We start from the raw sequence: 17,541 nt of genomic DNA, 5'->3' as shown, positions 1-17,541 counted from the left end.
AATTTTTTCGGGGATGTAGGAGGTTTAAAGGGGCCGTGACAGTAAGTAATTATGGTATACCTTCGGCAAGGCGTAGTGGGAAGATGAGGTGGTGTCGAGGACAGCAAGCATGGCAACAGAAGGAGTGACCGCCTTCTCCGAAGAAGCAGCCCATTGGATCGGCAGAACATTGGTCCAATCAATACGCGGGTTGTGAAGCTGGAGCCATGGCAATCCCAGAAATACCTGGACCGTGGGGGAGTGGAAAACATCGAAGACCATTACCTCGGTATGACCGTCCGCGGTGGTCAGGGTAAGTGGAATAGACTCCCAAATGATGAAGGCTGGTTTCAGCGGTCGACTGTCGATTGCCTCCAGGCCGATGGGCGACTTTTTCTTGACTTATGGGATTTGTTTGTTGCAAGCGAAGGCGTGATCAAGAAAGTTACCACCAGACCCGGAGTCGATGAACGCTTCAACCTCTATTTGAAGATCAGGACCCACAAGAGTTATGGGGAGTAGTATCTTCTTCGGTAGTTCCTTAGGGAGAGAGGGGCTAGGAGAAATAGTACCCAGTAGAAACCCCTCTACCTTTACTGGGCATTCCCGTTTCCCGGTTTCAAGCGGCAGAGACGAAGTTGGTGTTCTGGGGAACCGCAGTAGTAGCAGAGACCCTCCTCACGGCGTCATGCTTTCTCAGCGGCCCGAAGCTATTGGCTACCGATTTGCATCGGTTCAGGGACGTCCAACGCAGGGAAGGGCAATGGAGGAGACCTAGGAGAAACAGGCAGGGACGAGAGAGAACGAGAACGGTGACTTTCGTGGCGTCGTTCCTGGGGGCACTGATCCAGCCGAACACTGAGGGCAAGGAGATACTCAAGGGATGAAGGCCGAGCGAGAGCTTCAATGTCGTCCTTGAGAGATTCGGACAAACCATGCCAGTATGCCGCAGCGAGAGCCTCATCATTCCACTGGGTTTCTGCAGCGATGGTGCGGAACTCCACCGCGTATCTTGCAGCTGACCTATGAGCCTTGGATAGATGAAACAAGGAAAAAGCGGCAGTCTCCCTACGCGCTGGTGTGTCAAAAACCTGTTGGAACTCATGCCGGAATTTGGGGTAATCTTGAGTTATGTCTGGTCTGTGTTCCCAGAGAGGAGAAGCCCAAGCGAGGGCGTCACCAGTGAGTAGGGCATAGACGTAGGCCACCTTGGTACGACCAGTAGGAAAGGGGACAGGGACATTTCGAACTGGACGTCACACTGATTCAAGAATCCTCGGCAATCACGCAACAGTACATTTACGTGAATGGCTCTGTTGGAGGGCTCTGTTGTTGTGTTGTTGATAAGCTTTGAACTTCAAGTTGACTTGTTTTGTTACAGTTCAATAGTAGTTTTAGAAGGGCTTGCTTAGCTCAGCCTGTATCTCACACAACATGTTAATCGTATTACTAGTTGGAGGGGGGGGGGAGTGTTGTGTTGAAGAAAAGGCAAGTTAGAAGGGCTTAGCTTATCGCACTTGCGCATGCGTGGCATGGTTTGTCAGAGGTGTTGATAAGAAGTTGAAATTCTTGAGCCTTGTGTGTGTGCGGGGGGGGTGAGGGGTTGCGAGCTGTATGAAGGATTACCTGTACTGTAGTTCAAAGACATATTCTCAACAGGTCATCATAATGTTTTGATCCCCACACCCCCAAATAAAAATCACAGTACTACAGTATGCCACCCACCTCAGAAAGAACGTACATGACTAGTGTGGAATTAAAAAGCAACAGTACTGTTTGATTCTCATAATAACCATAATTGCTATGCAAGCCCATGGTGATAACCCCAAAAAATATATACTGCATTTGTAAAACTTGAATCTCATAATATCCATACTTGCTTTGCAAGCCATGGTGATAACAAAAAAAAATGTTATACAGTACAGTATATATTTTTAAAACTTGAACTAACTTCCAAATGAATGGGAAGTTATACACGCATGCGCATTAATAATCAACAAGGTCCCAGGTCCCAACACAAGAGAATTACACGCAGGCGCAGAACTGTGAGAGCAGGCTCGGGAAGATTAAGGAAACCACAAAGCCAACCATTTGAAAATGAATGGTTTGTGAGAGGTGTTGATAAGAAGTTGAAATCCTTGAGCCTTGTGTGTGTGCAGGGGGTGGGGGAGAGGGGGTGCGAGCTGTATGAAGGATTACCAGTACTGTAGTTCAAAGACATATTCTCAACAGGTCATCATAATGTTTTTATCCCCACACCCCCAAATAAAAATCACAGTACTACAGTATGCCACCCACCTCAGAAAGAACGTGCATGACTAGTGTGCAATTAAAAAGCAACAGTACTGTTTGATTCTCATAATATCCATAATTGCTATGCAAGCCCATGTCGAGAAAAGAAAAATAAATATTGTAACAAAAAAAAACCCTTTTTTTTCAGACTTGAACTTCTACTGGGAAGTCATATAGTATACACATGCGCAGGAATGTACTATAAGGCCACACTCGGGAAGGTTCAAGCCAGAAAGCCATCCATTACAAATGAATGGTGTGGGAGAGGTGTACTGTAGATAAGAAGTTTGAAATCCTTGAGCCTTGTGTGTGTGCGGGGCGAGAGCGCTGTATGATGGATTATCAGTTCAAAGTAATATTTTCAAAAGGTCATCATAATGTTTAATGCGCAGAAATGTGTGTCACGCTGTGCAGCCCGCAGACCAGACCAGTCCCCTCTACTGAAGTGGTATGTAGAGTATACGCACCGACAGCAGAGGGGGCGTGTCCGGGATGTGGCATAGTAGCATAGCCAGGCCTGGATATAGATAAAGAATGGTCAAGTACTTGCCGAGTCCGTGGATATAGAAAGTCCCGGAGTCAAAATCCGTAGCAGAGTCTGAGGGTCTTAGAGGTTAGAGTGGTCTGTAGGAAAGCCGAATTCAGGAGCCAGAGGGGGTATTCAGTCGAGCCGGGTCAGTAGCTGTAAGGAATAAACACAAGACAGTATGACACAGGTTCCAGGCAACACAGGTAGCACGGAGCTATGCAGAGCAAGGAAGTGAAGGCAAAGCAGGATATTTAAAGCGACAGTGACCAATCCGGACGAGGGGCATGGCGGAGGCGTGTCGAGGAGTTGCTCGTGAGTGGCTGAGAGACCAGGAAGTAGTAGAGCACAGCTGAGAGTCTGTAACACCAGTACCAGGTTCCAAGATAGGTGCAGCAGAGTTCAAGGTAAGCACTGGGCGGCGGCATGGGTAGCGACGGGGGGCAGGGGCAGCAGTCACTGCAGTACAGGTAGTGGGTAAGGAGGGTCACGCCGCAAGGGACGTGGCCCCCGATTCCTTACAGTAACCCCCCCCCCTTCAGGATCGACCTCAGGACGATCCATGCAAGGCTTCTGTGGAAATTTCTTGTGGAAGCGATTGAGTAAAGCTGGAGCATGAATGTCTTCCCTTGATATCCAGGAACGCTCTTCTGGACCATAGCCCTTCTAATGTACAAGGAACTGTACTTTTCCCCTGGATATACGGGAATCCACAATGGACTGTACCTCAAATTCAGAGTGTCCTTGGACCGTAACAGGGTTGGGTTTACGGGCTTTTGCAGGGAAGCGATTGCTCTGAACGAAAGGCTTGAGCAGGGATACATGGAACGTATTGGGAATGTTCATGGATGAAGGCAACTGTAAGCAGAACGTGACTGGATTGATTTGTTCCTGAATCAAGAAAGGCCCCAAAAATCTAGGCGCCAATTTTGGCGTAGGAATCTTCAGTCTTATATTCTTTGCTGAAAGCCAGACTCGGTCCCCTGGCTTGTAATTGGGAGCCTGGTGACGACGACGATCTGCTTGAGATTTAAACATCTGAGCTGCCCTAAGGAGTGCGGATTGGATCTTGATCCATGAGTTCTGTAGTGTGGTTACCCGTTCATCGACTGCTGGCACTCCTGAGGGAGTGTTGGAGATTGGAAGCTGACTTGGGTGAAAGCCGTAATTCACGAAAAACAGAGATTCTTGCGTAGATTGATTACGGAGAGTATTGGAAGCAAATTCCACCCATTGTAACAGATCAACCCAATTATCTTGGGTATCATAAATAAAGCATCGTAGATACTGTTCAAGGCTTTGCCCATTAGTTTGGGGATGGTAGCCTAAAGAGAAGATAAGGCCATACAAAGCCTCTTGGAGATAGCACGCCAAAACCTTGATATGAATTGCGATCCTCGGTCAGAAACTATGGACGTAGGGATCCCGTGGATACAAAACACTTCTTTGGCAAAAATATCTGCCAGGGTGGGAGAGGAGGGGAGACCCTTGAGGGAACAAAATGGTCCTGTTTCGAAGATCGGTATACTATGACCAAAATGGTTGTCATACCTCTGGAGGTGGAAGATCTACAATAAAATCCATTGAAATATGTGACCATGGACGCTCAGGTACTGGAAGAGGCATGAGTAACCCGGAAGGCTTTTGATGAAGAGTGTTGTTCTGTGCACAAATTGGACAAGCGCGTGTAAATTCATGAATGAGTTTTGCCATATTAGGCCACCAAAAGTTGCGCTTAATGAGATCCAAACTTCTCTTGAAGACGGGATGGCCAGCTGACCGGACGGAGTGACCCCATTCCAAGATCTTCAGACGAAACTTGGGGGCGGCATAAAGAGTTCCTTCCAGTACATCTAGACCACTCAGAATCTGTGACTGGGCTTCTATGATCCTTTCAAGAATATCAAAAGAGTTAGCGGAGACTATGCATTTCGAAGATACAATAGTTTCTGGGATTTCTTTGGATTTTTCCTCAGGGGAAAATTGTCTGGACAAGGCATCAGCTTTTATGTTCTTTGTGCCAGGGATGTACGATAGAGTATAAATAAATCTTGAAAAAAAAAGTGCCCAGAGGGCTTGACGAGATCTTAGACGACGTGCACTTTCGATATAGAGAAGATTCTTATGATCTGTCAAAATAGTAATTGGTTCGCGGGAGCCTTCCAGGAGGTGTCACCACTCCTGTAAAGCCATCTTGATAGCCAGGAGTTCTCTATTGCCAACATCATAGTTCTTTTCAGCAGGGGAGAATTTTTAAAAAAAAAATCCACATGGGTGCAATTTATCTTGAGGGGAGAGTCTCTGGGAGAGAATGGCACCCGCACCACAATCAGAGGCGTCCACTTCTAACGTAAACGGAAGACTAGTATCAGGATGACGAAGGATGGGTGCCGAAACAAAAGATTGCTTCAAGGTTTCAAATGCGGAGACGGCCTCCGGAGCCACACAGATGGGTCGACTCTCTTCTTAGTAAGCGCAGTGATGGGAGCCACAGTGGTAGAAACATTCCGGATGAATTTCCTATAGTAATTGGAAAAGCCCAAAAAATGCTGAATGGCCTTAAGAGAATTGGGCAGGGGCCAATCCAAAACAGCCTTAAGTTTTTCTGGGTCCATCGAAAATCCTTTATCCGAAATGCCTAAGATGGCGGTAGAAGATTGATGAAAAAGACATTTCTCGAGCTTTACGTAGAGATTATTGACACGGAGACGAGCGAGGACAAGTCTAATATGCTGGGCATGATCTTGAAGATTCCCAGAAAAAATTAGAATGTCGTCAAGGTAAATAATTACGAAGGAATTGAGGACATCACGGAAGACATCATTCATAAAATCCTGAAAAACAGCAGGAGCATTGCATAAACCAAATGGCATCACGAGATTCTCGTAGTGTCCGCTTCTTGTATTGAAGGCGGTTTTCCATTCATCGCCTTCTCAAATACGTATGATGTTGTAGGCTCCTCGGAGGTCTAGCTTGGAATTTTTTTTGGCCCCTTGAAGCCTATCAAACAGTTCCGAAATCAGAGGCAGGAGATACCGGTTTTTGACAGTAATTAGATTGAGGCCCCGGTAGGCACCAGGTACTGTAGTTTCCCTCGGTGTAACCTGGAATCCAAAATTCTCTCCATAATGAATTCCTCTTCGTTATCCATGAGGACGGGTTCAGGGGGATTAAGTCTCCGTCCAGGAAACGGATTCTCACGGAAAGGTTTCATTAGAGAAGAATGAAACACAGGGTGTATTTTGATGGTCTCAGGAAGCTCTAATCTGAAGGACACTGGATTTATTAGTGCTGAGATGCAGAATGGCCCGATGTATTTTTGGCCCAATTTAATGGTTGGAACCTTTAAACGTAGATTTCTTGTAGAAAGCCAGACTTTATCCCCGACTTGAAATTCTGGGGAGGGCCTGCGGTGTTGGTCTGCTGCTCTTTTGTGCTTTACTTGAGTCTCAAGAAGTGTCTCTTTGAGGGTCTCCTTGATGTCTCGCAGAGTCTCCAGTTTCTCTGTAACTGCTGGAATCGGGCCCGAAGATGGAAAACGAGGAATAAAGGTTGGATGAAATCCATAATTTGAGAAAAAGGGACTCTTCTGAGCCGATGAATGATGTGAGTTGTTGTATGAAAACTCAGCTAATGATAGGAAATCAATCCAGTCATCCTGGAGATGACAAACAAAACATTGTAAGTTTTGTTCCAAAGTCTGATTGGTCCTTTCTGTCTGGCCATTGGATTGTGGATGATAGCCAGACGATAAATTTAAACGAATTCCTAGAGAGGAACAGAAGGTCCTCCAAAATTTTGAAGTGAATTGTACCCCTCTATCGGATATGATCTCATCAGGAGCCCCGTGAAGCCGAAACACCTCTTTCACAATCAACTTGGCTGTCTGGTCTGCAGAAGGAAGATTCTGTGCTGCAATGAAGTGAGCCATCTTTGAAAATCGATCCACCACTACCAGGATGGTATTATGTCCACTTGATCGGGGCAGGTCAACAATAAAATCCATTGATATGGACCCCCAAGGACGAGTTGGAACTGGAAGAGGCTGCAGCATGCAGCATGCAGAGGCATGCTCGAGGGGTCTTGGTCCTAGCCCAAGTCTCACAGGAGAGGACATAGTCTTTAACATCTTGTGCTAATTTAGGCCACCAAAAAGAGCGAGACAACAGTTCCTGTGTCTTGAGGACACCTGGGTGACCAGCGGGTCGGGAGTCGTGCATTAATTGGAGCACCTCTAATCTTACCTCCTTAGGGATGAACAGATGATCCTTACAGTTCCAGAGACAATCACATAGAAATAGTTCTGCTTCCGGAGGAGGGTTTTTAAGAAAAGAGTCATTTGAGTAGGCTCCCTTTATTCGTTTGAGGAGATCGGCGGAGAATGTGACGCCCAAAAAATTTCTTTTTGGAAGAATTGTTTCTTCTTGCTCTTTGTCTGAACTAGGATTAGGAAATGACCGTGACAAGGCATCGGCTTTCCCATTCTTGGAGCCAGAGCGGTATGAGATGTGGAACTGAAATCTTGCAAAGAAGAGAGCCCATCTGGCTTGTCGCGCAGACAGTCTCTTTGCGGATCGAATGAATTCTAAATTCCTGTGATCTGTAAAGACCATAATTGGGTGATTGGCCGCCTCCAGTAGATGTCTCCACTCAGAGAATGCAGCTTTTATAGCCAAGAGTTCTTTGTTTCCGATGTCATCATTTCGTTCAGCTGTTGACATTTGGTATGAATAAAAGGCACATGGATGAAGGAGCATCTTGGGTCCAATTCTTTGTGACAGAATGGCACCAACAGCGGAGTCGGGTGCATCCACTTCCAAGATGAATGGTAATTGTGGATTTGGATGGATGAGGATAGGGGCAGTGAAGAGTGTCAGGAATCGGCGTTCTCCATGCTCCCCACACAGAGCACCCCCTTCCCGCAGGGAGCCCCTGGACACACAAAACAAACATGCCTTACTGGCCTCCACTGCTCCTTGCCCCTGCCGCCGTCGCGGGATCACTCCCCTCGGCGATTCCTCTGCTCAGCGCCGGGCGTGCCCACGCCCTCCTGCACGCACACCTGCACCATCCACTGACTCGGTTCACGTGCGTACACGAGTTACGGAGCACACTCAGTCTGCACACTCTTCTTCCCGTCCCCCGGACCTCAGGCTCCGCCCCCGCACACTGCACGGGCATACTCAGGTTACCAACAAGACTCACCTGGCCTGTTATGCCTGCACCAATCTTCAGTGTCTCCCTGTAGCTCTTCCTGTCCCGCCTCCATTCCTAATTGGACCTTCCTGATTTATCTAGCTCCTCTCTGCTCTCAGTCTTGCTCGACATAGTTTCTGTATGGAAGTACTTCTGGATTCTCCCAGTGTTTTCACAGGTTCTGACGCAGCTCGTATGACTACCCCATCTGGCTCTTGATCTCGGCACTCCTTGGACAACGCTCAATATGGTAACCCCTTGAACACGGCTTGGACAACGACCTATCTCCACTCTCCACTCCCTGACTTCGGCGAGGCATCCTTCACTCTATCTCTACAACCGGTACCGGCAAGTATTGTCTACCTTATTTTCTACCTGGCCTGGCAACGCTTCATACCACACTCCGGACACGCTCCCTTTGCTGCGGGTGCGTGTATTACCACTTCCCCCTTCAACTCAGGGGACGGGTCTGGTCTGCGGGCAGCAGCGGCGTAACATTATGTCGAGCCCACAAGACGCAGATCAGACCGAACTTCAACAGGTTCTCTCCAATCTGCTTCAGCAAAACCAGGCCATGGCGGACCAAATTGTGGCACTTACATGCCAGGTCGCAGTACTCTCAGACAGGGTACCGACCGCGACCCCGCCAGATGTAAGCCCCCACTCCACAAGCGCAGTTAGCAGCTCAGATGTAAGGATTCCTCTCCCCATGCCTTATGCAGGTGAACCGCAAGATTGTAGGGGTTTCCTAAACCAGTGTGAGGTGCAGTTTGAAATGGCCCCCCATCTCTACAATACTGATCGCAAGAAGGTAGCCTACATTTATACCTCCTCACTGGCAGCGCCCTGGCTTGGGCTTCCCCGGTTTGGGAGTGACGTTCTGACCTTACCCAAGATTACCCGGCATTTAAAGCCGAGTTTCAACGAGTATATGATTCTCCCGCTCATCGGGAGATGGCATCTGTTTCTCTCCTCCAGATCACTCAGTGACGGCGAATGGTGACACAGTATGCTGTGGCATTCCGGACTCTAGCAGCCGAGACTAACTGGGGACAAGAGGCTCTCGTCTCCGTATTCTGGCAAGGCCTGGCAGATCCCATCAAGGACGAACTCTCTCGCCAATCCAGGCCGGATCAATTGGAGGTCCTCATAGATTTGGCTGTCCGAGTGGATCAAAGTATCCAGGTACGCCGCTCTGAGCGTCAGCGCACTCGCTTCCATAACTTTCAAGTTCCGTTCTCCAGTACTCCCAGCAACACTCCTGCTCCCCCAAGTGCTACCATACCTCTTCGTCCTGCTCTGGTGTTGCCAGAGCCAATGCAATTGGGGGTACAACGCATCCGCACACCGATACGGCAGTTCCGCCACGCCGGGGGATTGTGTTTCTACTGCGGATCCATGGAACATCTGGTTCGGGAGTGTCCACTGCGTCCGGGAAACGGGAAAACCCAGTGAGTACAGAGGGGCTCTCTCTGGATGTAATGTCTCCACGTCCCCTTTCTAAAGGTGAACTCCCTAAGAAACTTACATTTCCAGTCTCCCTTTCAGGCGATAAGTTCAAGACTTCTACTGCCGCTTTCATTGACTCAGGAGCTGGAGGAAACTTCGTGGATCTTGAATTCGCCAGGTTAAACGCATACCACTCGTGAGAAAGAAGGTTCCCATCGCACTCGTCGGTATCGATGGACGTCCTCTTACCCCGGCCCACATCTCCTTAGAGACAGCTCCCTTGCTTCTGTCCTCACATCTGCACAAGGAGATCTTAGTTCTCGATGCCATTCACGCTCCTGGGATACCCATCACCCTTGGTCTTCCTTGGCTACAGCTTAACAATCCTCTCATTGACTGGACTTCCTCTGCTCCCATTTCCTGGAGACCGAGGTCAGACGAGACTCATCAACTGCTGGCCAATACCTCTGTTCCCGAAGTTATTCTACCTTCCATTTACCATCAATTCCAGGACGTTTTCAATAAAGTACAGTCAGACCTCTTGCCACCACACAGAACTTACGATTGTCCGATCGATCTAGTTCCAGGTTACTCCCTACCCAAGTCCAAGACCTACCCCTTGTCATTACCAGAATCTCACGCTATGGATGAATTTATCCAGGAGAATCTCAAGAAAGACTTTAATCGTCACTCCAATTCCCCAGCAGGGGCTGGGTTTTTCTTCGTCAAGAAAAAGGACGGGTTGTTGAGGCCTTGCATCGACTACAGAGTTTAAACCACATAACTATTAAAAATCGTTACCCCCTTCCCCTTATTACCGAACTGTTCGATAAATTACAGGGGGGCAAGATTTTTTCCAAGTTGGATCTGCATGGTGCCTATAACCTGGTGCGCATCAGGAAGGGGGATGAATGGAAGATGGCCTCCAACATGCGTAGTGGACACTACGAATATCTAGTAATGCCTTTCGGCTTATGTAATGCTCCCGCTGTCTTCCAGGATTTCATCAACGACGTTCGTAAGGTACTCAATATTTTTGTTATTGTATACTTGGATGATATCCTGATTTTTTCCAAAGATCTCCAGGACCATATACGCCACACCTCCTACGTCCTTTCCCGTCTCCGTGAACACCATTTGTACGCCAAACTGGAGAAGTGCACCTTTCATCAGACCTCTACTCCGTTCCTGGGGTACATCATTTCCGATGAGGGGTTTATGATGGACTCCGGTAAACTTCAAGCAGTCACTGAATGGCCAAGACCCAACTCTCTCAAGGCCATACAAAGTTTTTTAGGGTTCGCTAATTATTATCGTAAGTTTATATGGAGTTTTTCCACCATTGTGGCACCCCTTACTGCGCTCACCAAAAAAGTAGCTGATCCTTCTGCTTGGTCATCCGAGGCCATCTCCGCCTTCGAGACACTCAAGGAAGCCTTTATATCCGCACCTATTCTCCGTCATCCCAACATTGATCTTCCTTCGTCCTGGAGGTCAATGCTTCTGATTGCGGCGCTGGTGCCGTTCTTTCCCAGAGACCCACGGCCCAAGATAAGTTACATCCCTGTGCATATTTTTCCAAGAAATTCTCGTCTGCCGAGAGGAACTATGACGTGGGTAACAGGGAACTTCTGGCCGTGAAGATGGCTCTTCAAGAGTGGAGACACCTGCTGGAGGGGTCGAAAGAGCCGTTTACTATTCTCACGGACCACAAGAACCTTCTTTACATAGAGAACACTCGACGCCTTGGTCCACGACATGCTCGTTGGGCTCTTTTTTTTTCTCGATTCGATTTTCACCTTTCCTATATCCCCGGGACCAAGAACGTAAAGGCAGATGCACTCTCCCGTATACATTCTTCTGAAGAGGGGCCAGAGGAATCTTTGGAGACTATCCTTCCGCATGAGAGGATTCTCGCCACGTCTTCTTTCAAGAATCTTGACAAGATTTTGCACTCCCAGAGACGCATTCCCAAGGACTTGGTCGTTCCCGACAACAAACTCTTTGTACCTTCCAAATTTGTTCCAGAGGTCCTGTCTTGGGGTCACTCCTCTAAATCTGCAGGTCATCCAGGTTTTAAGAAGACTACTGATCTCATTCGTCGGAATTTCTGGTGGCCAAGGATGTCTCAAGATATTCTGGAGTTTACCCGCGCCTGCCCCACGTGCGCTCAAAGCAAGACTCTCCGTCAAAAGCCTCAGGGTTTTCTGTTACCCTTTCCAGTTCCTGACCGCCCCTGGTCCCACATTTCGATGGACTTCATCGTGGAGTTGCCCAGGTCCAGAGGAATGAACACTATCTTGGTGGTCGTGGACAGGTTCTCGAAGATGTCCCATTTCATTCCACTTAAAGGATTACCCACCTCCCCCGCCCTTGCTGATATTTTTACGAAGCAGATTTTCCGGATTCATGGGATCCCTTCGTCCATTGTTTCTGACAGAGGTTCTCAGTTCGTATCCAAATTTTGGAGAGCTTTCACGAAGAGATTGGGCATCTCTTCTTCTTTCTCTTCCGCCTATCATCCTCAGTCCAATGGACAAACGGAGAGAATCAATCAATCCCTGGAGAAGTACCTGAGATGTTTTATATCCGATTTCCAGGATGATTGGGCTCAACTCCTCTCTTGGGCAGAGTATGCCGTCAATTCTGCCAAAAACGAGTCCACCCGGGAGTCGCCCTTCTTTATAAATTATGCGTTCCATCCTCCCTGTCTTCCAATCCCTAACATCCCTTCTGGAGTACCAGCTGTAGATGAACGCATTTCTTCCCTCCAAACCGCATTGTCCAGGATTCAGTCTACCCTTCTCAACTCCTCCCACAGATCGAAACTACAGGCCGATCGTCGTCGTCGTTCGGTGCCCAGTTACAAACCAGGGGATTTGGTATGGCTCTCCTCTAAGAATATCCACCTCAAGGTACCATCTCCTAAACTGGCACCTAAGTTCCTGGGTCCATTCCCTTTTTGCGAACAAATCAATCCTGTGGCATTCCGGCTCCAACTACCACCCAGTATGAAGATTCCCAATGTCTTTCATGTGTCCCTCTTAAAACCATTTATCTCCAGTCACTTCTTTCCGGATCAGACTCGTAAACCGGATCCCATTACTGTACAAAATAACGAGGAATATGAAGTTCACTCTCTTTTGGATTCTCGCTTATCCAGGGGTCAGCTCCAGTTCTTGGTGCAGTGGAAGGGATTTGGCCCTGAAGAGAGATCCTGGGTACCTTCAAAGGACATTCATGCCCCGGCCCTGCTTAAGTCCTTCAGGAAAAAGTTTCCAGAGAAACCGTTCTTGGACCGTCCTGAGGCCGTTCTTGAAGAGGGGGGTACTGTCAGGAATCGGCGTTCTCCACGCTCCCCACACAGAGCACCCCCTTCCCGCAGGGAGCCCCTGGACACACCAAACAAACATGCCTTACCGGCCTCCACGGCTCCTCGCCCCTGCCGCCGTCGTGGGATCACTCCCCTCGGCGATTCCTCTGCTCAGCGCCGGGCGCGCCCACGCCCTCCTGCACGCACACCTGCACCATCCACTGACTCGGTTCACGTGCGTACACGAGTTACGGAGCACACTCAGTCTGCACACTCTTCTTCCCGTCCCCCGGACCTCAGGCTCCGCCCCCGCACACGCATACTCAGGTTACCAACAAGACTCACCTGGCCTGTTATGCCTGCACCAATCTGCAGTGTCTCCCTGTAGCTCTTCCTGTCCCGCCTCCATTCCTAATTGGACCTTCCTGCTTTATCTAGCTCCTCTCTGCTCTCAGTCTTGCTCGACATAGTCTCTGTATGGAAGTACTTCTGGATTCTCCCAGTGTTTTCACAGGTTCTGACGCAGCTCGTACGACGACCCCCTCTAGTTCTCGATCTCGGCACTCCTTGGACAACGCTCACTCTGGTAACCCCTTGAACACGGCTTGGACAATGACCTATCTCCACTCTCCACTCCCTGACTTCGGCGAGGCATCCTTCACTCTATCTCTACAACCGGTACCGGCAAGCATTGTCTACCTTATTACACCTGGCCTGGCAACGCTTCATACCACACTCCGGACACGCTCCCTTTGCTGCGGGTGCGTGTATTAACACTTCCCCCTTCAGCTCAGGGGATGGGTCTGGTCTGCGGGCAGCACCGGCGTAACAAAGAGTGACTTCAATTGTTCGAATGCCGCATCTGCTTTAAGAGACCATTTGAAGGGGAATTCTTTCCGTGTGAGTTGGGTGATTGGGGCAATAATGCCAGAGAAATTTTTAATAAAACGTCTATAGAAATTGGCAAAGCCCACAAATCTCTGAATGTCCTTTCATTTCGAGGGATAGGCCATTCCACCACGGCTTGAATCTTGCCTGGGTCCATACTCAAACCCTCGGGAGAGATGATGTAACCGAGAAATTGCATGCTGGTCTTTTCGAATTCGCATTTTTCTAACTTGATGTACAATTTGTACTTACGGAGACGCTCAAGGACAATTCGGACGATTTAGGTCATCAAAAATAAGACTCATGGCTTCGATGAACTCCTCCAGGTCCCTTAGTAGTGGGCTATCTTGTTCTAACATAGGGGAGACCTAAGCAAGTGCCTCAGCCTTGAGCAGGGTTATTATCAGTCCAACCTGGGCTTCTTCGGTATGATAAATGGTGGGCTGAAGCTTGAACACAAATCTGCATTGATTAAGGAAATTCCGGAAAGATTGTTTTTTCCCCCAAAAAAATTCCGGAAGGGATATACGGGGTGCGGTTTGCACAGGCACAGTGTTTTGACCAGGCATGGTGATTAAGGCTGCACGTAGTTCACGATTTTCAGCTTCCGTGGTGGCGGCTTGTTCTTCCAAGCGGCCAAGACGATTGAACACGTGTCTTTGTTGTTCTTGGTAATCAACCATGATACGTTGTAAGTCATGGAGTGTCTGAGCCTGGGCCGGGTCTGTTCCAGCAGAATCCATGGTAGGGCATGTTTATTCTGTCAAGGATTGGACTTCGGCTGAAGTGGATCCCAGTGGCAGGAACAGCAGGGAGCGAAGTAGGGGTCACAAGCGAAGATCAGAGGCAGGCGGCAGACAGCGAAGTCGGGTAACAAGCAGAAGTCGGCAACGAGGAGACTGGAGCAGGATGATAGCAATAGCTAGCACAGCAGTAAACACCGGAATAAACAGGCAAGGGAGGAACAGGAAAGGGAGGTTTATATATGCAGGCTGAGAGGTGGAGCACAGGTGCAGAGGTGTCAGGTATTAGGTTCTTGAATGTTCCTTAGTTTAGCAGCAGCAATCCCGGTGGACAAGTATAGGTACTGCAGGCTAGAACAAGACATTGCGAGTGACAGCAGTCCCGGTGGCCAAGCGTGGGTACAGCAGGCTAGAGAATATGACACTTGTATATATAATACTATTAAGAAGGGCCTCATAACTCATAGCATGTCCCATCATTTTTTGGTTTATCATAACCAGGACCTCAAGGGACTCAGGTGTCAGGCGATCGAGTCTGCCGCTACTAGCTGGAGGCGGGGTGATAAACTCAATCAGATCAGTAGGCGAGAAGACTACTGGATCTATGAGCTCAGGACCCTCTCTCCCAATGTTCTTAACTTGGACTTTGATTTAGAGGTCTTTCTGACTAAATTGGAGTAGACTATATTTTAATGTTAATTTTCTTATTAATAACATATATTCTATATACATTTTTCATATAATCCAAAACAAGTGTGTGCAGCGCACAACATGAGAGAGAAGAAGGTCTGACCAAAAAATGAAGCTTTATTGGGAATACATAAAATCGAGGGTAGTAGCCCTTCTACGCATTTCGTGCAGGCTATGAACTTTATCAAGAAGTTCGATAAAGTGCATAGTCTGCACGAAACTCGTAGAAGGGCTACTACCCTCGATTTTATGTGTTCCCAATAAAGCTTCATTTTTTGGTCAGACCTGCTTTTCTCTCATGTTGTGAGCTGCATACACTTGTTTTGGATCGTTTGGACTTCAGATACAGCTGCACGCATAAGGAAGACTGCTGGGGGTTTATGTGAGTACTCATACCTTTAGGCTTACCCAATAAGGAGGGGAGGGGTAGTCACTTGCTCACCCCTTACCTTCAGGGTTTTATAGAGCTTTTTCATGAGGTTTTAGAGTGTTACAGGATTATTGCTCAATTGTTAAACCCAGCGTGTTCTCCCTTGTTTCTAATGGACTCAATCAAAGAATTATAGGACCAGGCATTTGAGCATCACTTTGTTTCCATACATTTTTCATATAACCTTTAGTCTCTCGGTTTGGCTCTCTCTCTCCATCCTCCTCCCCCTTTTTTTACAAGCATACGTGTTTGCCTGTATTGCCTCTGTTTAACACTTGCTTGTTTTATTCATTGATCCATGCGAGTATTTTAACAACACATAATTAGATTATTCGTTTGTCCTTATTGTAGTGCTGTTCGTTTATTGTATGAAAGTACATGATTTGTAATGTCCGGTTTGTCCTAGCAGGAGCCGTCTTTTTAAACTTTATTTGATTGTGACTGATGACTAGTCCTATCAGTGCCGTTAGAGGTGTATATATGTTTGTTCCACCTCTACCTAATCATACCCTTGAGGAAGTGACGTATCATGAAACGCGTAGGGTGGAGGTCACTGTGCCTTTGGAGGAAGTTGGATCTGTGCAGTGTTTTGGAATACCCCCATCTGACGAGTTGACTGTGTGAGAGCGGCATCTGTGTATCCCCGTATCTACCTTGGGGCCTCACCAGATATCGTAGGGAGTTTGCGGTCATTTCCGGCTTACTCAAGTGCCCACAGAGAACTCGCCCTCTTCAAGTCATCTGCCACTGTTTGGTTTTCAACGCTGTTTTTATCTGGTCCTGTTGAAAGTAGTGTTTTGGGTTTAAACCCCTCGATGATCCGCTGCAACAGGCTCCTCTGTGTTTTATAATAAATTAGTTTAATATTTTCAGCTTCTGTGTTTCATGTTTGATATTGTCTGTATTTTTTGTTTTCTTGTAGCTTTGTGTTACCATGCAGTATACACTATGATTTTTTCTTTTTTGTCTATCTGCATGTCACGGACCTATTCCATGGAGTCTCATCAATGATTTGGACAGATTTGATTTTCAATCACATTAGACTCATTGGACATTATCTATTATCGTTGTGGGCGCTGGTTTGTATTTGTTTTAATATAAAAGAAAAGAAAGACAGCGCACCACTCTCATAGCATGGTATGTAAAATATAACGTGACAAATTCAAAGGGTGGTATTAAATGCATGTACAGTAAAGCAAATCAACAATGCAGGGCATGTTTGGGGCACATGTTACCACTACAGCATACAGCAGGTCACGGATCAGCACATCACTTGGGTCCTCATTTGGTAAGTAGACAGTTCTTTGCAGCCTGGCACTCCGGTTCCTGCTTCCGTTTCGGTATCCGCTACTGGTATGCTGGTATTTTCCCTAACAGGGAACTCACGATGTAGAGAGCAGAGTTCTTGTTGGAACAGCGTAAAGTCCCGCACTGATGTTATCGGGCTCACAGAACCCATGCTGGGAGCCCTCTTTCCACTCCGGCACTTTGACGCGCTAGTAATGGTGTCACCAAATCGTCGAGCTCAGCAATGCGCTATTACAAGACTAGCAAATACTTGGAGGCAGCTCCGTTTGCAATAACACACAGTGTACCGGGTAAAACAACACAAGTTGCTCACTGAAGAAACTCCTACGCGTTTCGTAGAACTTGTCTACTTTGTCAGACTAGTTCTATAAAATGCGTCGAAGTTGCTTCAGAAGTAGGTGATAGACGATAAAAGAAAGAATATTTTTTTTACGTGTTCCGGATCTTCAAGGTGGATGGCGTTGGATTGACTTTGATGACATCGCGGTAGGAGAGCTTCCTGATACGCCGGGATTCAGGGGGTCAATGCTTCTAAAGGTAAGAAAAATATTAAAAGTATGTGATTTCATTTTTATAGGTGTTTTAATTGTATTTTTTTCTTTTTATGTTTTTCATTGCCCATTGACTGATAATGTATAAATCTGTGCCGGTTTATTGTGCAGATAAATACAGTGACAGTGTGACAGGGTGAATAAAAGCCACCAGCTATATGCCGGGCAGACATATT

The sequence above is a fragment of the Ascaphus truei genome, chromosome 2 (genome assembly GCF_040206685.1).
Source record: "Ascaphus truei isolate aAscTru1 chromosome 2, aAscTru1.hap1, whole genome shotgun sequence".
NCBI classification, from domain to species: Eukaryota; Metazoa; Chordata; class Amphibia; order Anura; family Ascaphidae; genus Ascaphus; species Ascaphus truei.
The sequence above is the reverse complement of the archived record's forward strand: the minus strand, read 5'-3'. Positions refer to the sequence as shown.